Source organism: Arachis hypogaea, chromosome 3, assembly GCF_003086295.3.
Source record: "Arachis hypogaea cultivar Tifrunner chromosome 3, arahy.Tifrunner.gnm2.J5K5, whole genome shotgun sequence".
Classification (NCBI taxonomy): Eukaryota; Viridiplantae; Streptophyta; class Magnoliopsida; order Fabales; family Fabaceae; genus Arachis; species Arachis hypogaea.
In genome coordinates this window covers 84,090,084-84,097,315 of record NC_092038.1, presented here as the reverse complement: position 1 = coordinate 84,097,315, position 7,232 = coordinate 84,090,084, and the positions used below count along the sequence as shown (strand labels likewise).

Here is a 7,232-nt window from a genome sequence, read left to right as displayed (position 1 = left end):
AAAGCTAAGAGAAGCCAAAGCACAACTCTCTGTAGAGGACCTAACAGAAATCTTCAAAGAAGGAGAACCCATGGCAGCCGAAAACAACAACAATGCCAACAATGCAAGGAAGGTGCTGGGTGACTTTACTGCACCTACTCCCGACTTTTATGGGAGAAGCATCTCTATCCCTGCCATTGGAGCAAACAACTTTGAGCTTAAGCCTCAATTAGTTTCTCTAATGCAACAGAATTGCAAGTTCCATGGACTTCCATTGGAAGATCCTCATCAGTTCTTAGCTGAATTCTTGCAAATCTGTGACACTGTCAAGACTAATGGGGTTGACCCTGAGGTCTACAGACTTATGCTATTCCCTTTTGCTGTAAGAGACAGAGCTAGGACATGGTTGGACTCTCAACCTAAAGAAAGCCTGGACTCTTGGGAAAAGCTAGTCAATGCCTTCTTGGCAAAGTTCTTTCCACCTCAAAAATTGAGTAAGCTTAGAGTGGAAGTCCAAACCTTCAGACAGAAGGAAGGAGAATCCCTCTATGAAGCTTGGGAAAGATACAAACAATTAATCAGAAAGTGTCCCTCTGATATGCTTTCTGAATGGAGCATCATAGGTATTTTCTATGATGGTCTCTTTGAACTATCCAAGATGTCTTTGAATAGCTCTGCTGGAGGATCTCTTCATTTGAAGAAGACGCCTACAGAAGCTCAAGAGCTAATTGAAATGGTTGCAAATAACCAATTCATGTACACTTCTGAAAGAAATCCTGTGAACAATGGGACCAGTCAGAAGAAAGGAGTTCTTGAGATTGACACTCTGAATGCCATATTGGCTCAGAACAAAATATTGACTCAACAAGTCAATATGATTTCTCAAAGTCTGTCTGGAATGCAAAATGCACCAAGCAGTACTAAGGAGGCTTCATCTGAGGAAGAAGCTTATGATCCTGAGAACCCTTCAATGGAAGAGGTGAATTACATGGGAGAATCCTATGGAAACACCTATAATCCTTCATGGAGAAATCATCCAAATTTCTCATGGAAGGATCAACAGAGACCTCAACAAGGTTTCAACAATAATAATGGTGGAAGAAACAGGTTTAGCAATAGCAAGCCTTTTCCATCATCTTCTCAGCAACAGACAGAGAGTTCTAAGTAGAATAACTCTGACTTAGCAACCATGGTCTCTGATCTAATCAAAACCACTCAAAGTTTCATGACTGAAACAAGAACCTCCATTAGAAATTTGGAGGGACAAGTGGGTCAGCTGAGCAAGAAAATTACTGAACTCCCTCCTAGTACTCTTCCAAGCAATACAGAAGAAAATCCAAAAGGAGAGTGCAAGGCCATCAACATGGCCGAATTTTGGGAGGAAGGAGAGGCAGTGAACGCCACTGAGGAAGACCTCAATGGACGTCCACTGGCCTCCAATGAGTTCCCCAATGAGGAACCATGGGAATCTGAGGCTCAAAATGAGACCATAGAGATTCCATTGGACTTACTTCTGCCATTCATGAGCTCTGATGAGTATTCTTCCTCTGAAGAGGATGAGTATGTCACTAAAGAGCAAGTTGCTAAATACCTTGGAGCAATCATGAAGCTAAATGACAAGTTATTTGGAAATGAGACTTGGGAGGATGAACCTCCTTTGCTCACCAAAGAACTGGATGACTTGTCTAGGCAGAAACTGCCTCAAAAGAGACAGGATCCTGGGAAGTTTTCAATACCTTGTACCATAGGCACCATGACCTTCAAGAAGGCCTTGTGTGACTTAGGGTCAAGTGTAAACCTCATGCCTCTCTCTGTAATGGAGAAGTTAGGGATCTCTGAGGTGCAAGCTGCAAAAATCTCACTAGAGATGGCAGACAATTCAAGAAAACAAGCCTATGGACTTGTAGAGGATGTTCTGGTTAAAGTTGAAGACCATTACATCCCTACTGATTTCATAGTCCTAGAGACTGGGAAGTGCATGGATGAATCCATCATCCTTGGCAGACCCTTCCTAGCCACAGCAAGGGCTGTGATTGATGTTGATAGAGGAGAGTTGATCATTCTAGTGAATGAAGAGTCCTTGGTGTTTAAGGCTCAAGGATATCCCTCTGTCACCATGGAGAGGAAGCATGAAGAGCTTCTCTCAAAACAGAGCCAAACAGAGCCCCCACAGTCAAACTCTAAGTTTGGTGTTGGGAGGCCACAACCAACTTCTAAGTTTGGTGTTGAACCCCCACATTCAAACTCTAAGTTTGGTGTTGGGAGGTTCCAACATAGCTCTGAGCATTTCTGAGGCTCCATGAGAGTCCTCTGTCAAGCTAATGACATTAAAGAAGCGTTTGTTGGGAGGCAACCCAATGTTTTATAATTAACTATTTTTCTTTTGTTATTTTATATTTTTTAGGTTGATGATCATGAGAAGTCACAAAATCAATGAATAGAGCAAAAACAGAATGAAAAAAACAGGAAGAAAAACAGCACACCCTGGAGGATGCACCTACTGGCGTTTAAATGCCAGTAAGGTTAGCAGATGGGCGTTTAACGCCCAGTCTGGCACCATTCTGGGCGTTTAACGCCAGAAAGGGGCACCAGACTGGCGTTAAACGCCAGAAAAGGGCAAGAAGTTGGCGTTAAACGCCAGAAATGGGCACCAGCCCGGCGTTTAACGCCAGAATTGGCACAAAACGAGATTTTAATTGCCATTTGGTGCAGGGATGACTTTTCCTTGACACCTCAGGATCTGTGGACCCCACAGGATCCCCACCTACCCCACCACTCTCTCTCTTCTTCACCCATTCACCAATCACCTCAACACCTCTTCCCCAAAAGCCCTTCACCTATCAAATCCCATCTTTCTCTTCCCCACTCACATCCATCCTTCATAAAACCCCACCTACCTCACCATTCAAATTCAAACCACTTTCCCACCCAAACCCACCCATACATGACCGAATCCTACCCTTCCCCCACTCCTATATAAACCCTCCTTCCCTCCTTCATTTTCACACAACATACACACCACTTCTCCCCTTCTTGGCCGAAAACAAAAGCCATTCCCCTCACCTTCATTTCTTCTTCTTCTACTCTCTTCTTTCTTAATTTGCTCGAGGACGAGCAAACCTTTTAAGTTTGGTGTGGTAAAAGCATTGCTTTTTGTTTTTCCATAACCATTTATGGCATCCAAGGCCGGAGAAACCTCTAGAAAGAGGAAAGGGAAGGCAAAAGCTTCCACCTCCGAGTCATGGGAGATGGAGAGATTCATCTCAAGGGTGCATCAAGACCACTTCTATGAAGTTGTGGCCTTGAAGAAGGTGATCCCCGAGGTCCCTTTTTCACTCAAAAAGAGTGAATATCCGGAGATCCGACATGAGATCCGAAGAAGAGGTTGGGAAGTTCTTACCAACCCCATTCAACAAGTCGGAATCTTGATGGTTCAAGAGTTCTATGCCAATGCATGGATCACCAAGAACCATGATCAAAGTGTGAACCCGGATCCAAAGAATTATCTTACTATGGTTCGGGGGAAATACTTGGATTTTAGTCCGGAAAGTGTAAGGTTGGCATTCAATTTGCCCATGATGCAAGGAGATGAACACCCTTACACTAGAAGGGTCAACTTTGATCAAAGGTTGGACCAAGTCCTCACAGTCATATGTGAAGAGGGCGCCCAATGGAAGAGAGATTCAAGAGGGAAGCCGGTTCAATTGAGAAGGCATGACCTCAAGCCCGTGGCTAGAGGATGGTTGGAGTTTATCCAATGCTCAATCATCCCCACTAGCAACCGGTCCGAAGTTACCATAGACCGGGCTATCATGATTCATAGCATCATGATTGGAGAAGGAATAGAAGTTCATGAGGTTATAGCTCAAGAGCTTTATAAGGTGGCGGACAAGCCCTCTACCTTGGCAAGGTTAGCCTTCCCTCATCTCATTTGTCACCTCTGCTATTCAGTTGGAGTTGACATAGAGGGAGACACCCCTATTGATGAGGACAAGCCCATCACTAAGAAGAAGATGGAGCACACAAGAGACCCCACTCATCATGAGATCCCTGAGATACCTCAAGGGATGCACTTTCCTCCACAAAACTATTGGGAGCAACTAAACACCTCCCTAGGAGAATTGAGTTCCAACATGGGACAACTAAGGGTGGAGCATCAAGAACACTCCATCATCCTCCATGAAATTAGAGAAGATCAAAGAATCATGAGAGAGGAGCAACAAAGACAAGGAAGAGACATTGAGGAGCTCAAGCACTCCATAGGATCTTCAAGAGGAAGAAAGAGCCGCCATCACTAAGGTGGACCCGTTCTTTAATTTCCTTGTTCTTTATTTTCCTGTTTTTCGAATTTTAATGCTTATGTTTGTCCATGTTTGTGTCTTGTGATCATTAGTGTCTTAGTGTCTATGCCTTAAAGTTATGAATGTCCTATGAATCCATCACCTTTCTTAAATGAAAAATGTTCTTAATTGAAAAAGATAAGAATTGCATGAATTTTGAATTTTATAACAGTTTAATTATTTTGATGTGGTGGCAATATTTTTGTTCTCTGAATGTATGCTTAAACAGTGCATATGTCTTTTGAATTTGTGGTTCATGAATGTTGGCTCTTGAAAGAATGATGAAAAAGGAGACATGTTACTGAGGATCTGAAAAATCATAAAAATGATTCTTGAAGCAAGAAAAAGCAATGAAAAAAAAAAGAGAAAAATTCGAAAAAAAAAATTTCGAAGAAAAAAAAAAGGAAAAGAAATAAGGTTGTGATCCAAGGCAAAAAGAGTGTGCTTAAGAACCCTGGACACCTCTAATTGGGGACTCTAGCAAAGCTGAGTCACAATCTGAAAAGGTTCACCCAATTATGTGTCTGTGGCATGTATGTATCCGGTGGTAATACTGGAAGACAGAGTGCTTTGGGCCACGGCCAAGACTCAATAAGTAGCTATGTTCAAGAATCATCATACTTTACTAGGAGAATCAATAACACTATCTGGATTCTAAGTTCCTAAAGAAGCCAACCATTCTGAATTTCAAAGGATAGAGTGAGATGCCAAAACTGTTCAGAGGCAAAAAGCTAAAAGCCCCGCTCATCTAATTGATACTGATCTTCATAGATGTTTTTGGAATTCATTGCATATTCTCTTCTTTTTATCTTATTTGATTTTCAGTTGCTTGAGGACAAGCAACAATTTATGTTTGGTGTTGTGATGAGCGGATAATTTGTACGCTTTTTGGCATTGTTTTTAGTATGTTTTTAGTATGATCTAGTTAGTTTTTAGTATATTTTTATTAGTTTTTAGTTAAAATTCACTTTTCTGGATTTTACTATGAGTTTGTGTGTTTTTCTGTGATTTCAGGTATTTTCTGGCTGAAATTGAGGGACCTGAGCAAAAATCTGATTCAGAGACTAAAAAGGACTGCAGATGCTGTTGGATTCTAACCTCCCTGCACTCGAAGTAGATTTTCTGGAGCTACAGAAGCCCAATTGGCACGCTCTCAACGGCGTTGGAAAGTAGACATCCTGGGCTTTCCAGCAATATATAATAGTCCATACTTTGCCCAAGATTTGATGGCCCAAACCGGCGTTCAAAGTCACCCACAGAAATCCCAGCGTTAAACGCCGGAACTGGCACCAAAATGGGAGTTAAACGCCCAAACTGGCATAAAAGCTGGCGTTTAACTCCAAGAGGAGTCTCTACACGAAAATGCTTCATTGCTCAGCCCAAGCACACACCAAGTGGGCCCGGAAGTGGATTTTTATGTCATTTACTCATCTCTGTACACCCTAGGCTGCTAGTTCTCTATAAGTAGGACCTTTTACTATTGTATTTTCATCTTCTGATCTTTGGAATCTTTTGATCTTTAGATCTTTTGATCATTGGGAGGCTGGCCTCACGGCCATGCCTAGACCTTGTTCTTATGTATTTTCAACGGTGGAGTTTCTACACACCATAGATTAAGGTGTGGAGCTCTGCTGTACCTCGAGTATTAATGCAATTACTATTGTTCTTCTATTCAATTCCGCTTGTTCTTGTTCTAAGATATCACTTGTTCTTCAACTTGATGAATGTGATGATCCGTGACACTCATCATCATTCTCACCTATGAACGTGTGGCTGACAACCACCTCCGTTCTACCTTCGATTGGGTGAATATCTCTTGGATTCCTGATACACGATGCATGGTTGATCGCCTGACAACCGAGTGCTCGCTTGACAAACGAGCCAGCCATTCCGTGAGATCAGAGTCTTCGTGGTATAGGCTAGAACTGATGGCGGCATTCAAGAGAATCCGGAAGGTCTAACCTTGTCTATGGTATTCTGAGTAGGATTCAATGATTGAATGACTGTGACGTGCTTCAAACTCCTGAGGGCGGGGCGTTAGTGACAGACGCAAAAGAATCACTGGATTCTATTCCGGCCTGATTGAGAATCGACAGATAGATAGCCGTGCCGTGACAGGGTGCGTTGAACATTTCCACTGAGAGGATGGGAGGTAGCCACTGACAACGGTGAAACCCTTGCTTAAGCTTGCCATGGAAGGGAGTAAGAAGGATTGGATGAAGACAGTAGGAAAGCAGAGAGACGGAAGGGAAGGCATCTTCATACGCTTATCTGAAGTTCCTACCAATGAATTACATAAGTATCTCTATCTTTATCTTTATGTTTTATTCGCATACCACCATACCCATTTGAGTTTGCCTGACTAAGATTTACAAGGTGACCATAGCTTGCTTCATACCAACAATCTCTGTGGGATCGACCCTTACTCGCATAAGGTTTATTACTTGGACGACCCAGTACACTTGCTGGTTAGTTGTGCGAAGTTGTGTTTATGCCATGGTATTGAACACCAAGTTTTTGGATTCATTACCGGGGATTATTTGATTTGTGAAAAGTATTGATCACAATTTCGCGCTACCACGTATCAACTCTCTACTCAGAGCAAGTGGAATCACCCCACTGCATCTATCCATGGAGCTCATATAATCTCATTCAATATTTATCTTTATTATTCAATTATTTCATCATTTTATCTCATCAAAGACAGTCCTCAGCATCAATCAACACCAGCATGAGGGACCTCTCAGATATGCAAACACAGGCAAGATAAACAAATAAAAGTAAAGCAATTAGCACAACGTCATTTAATATGCACAAATTAACAAGCCAAAAGTATAGCAAACCCAAACAAAGCTATCAAGTGCAAATGATGCATGTCTGTCCTATGGCTAATGAGTTCATCTGTCATTTATA

At 42.2% G+C, this 7,232-nt stretch overlaps 1 non-coding gene across 1 annotated transcript; it reads right to left on the bottom strand.

Moving 5' to 3' along the window:
- Positions 1–475: 475 nt before the first annotated feature.
- LOC112793129 (small nucleolar RNA R71) lies at positions 476–583 on the bottom strand. Its single transcript, XR_003197838.1, has one exon. It is a non-coding gene; the product is annotated as a small nucleolar RNA R71 (small nucleolar RNA).
- Between the last annotated feature and the right edge of the window lie 6,649 nt (positions 584–7,232).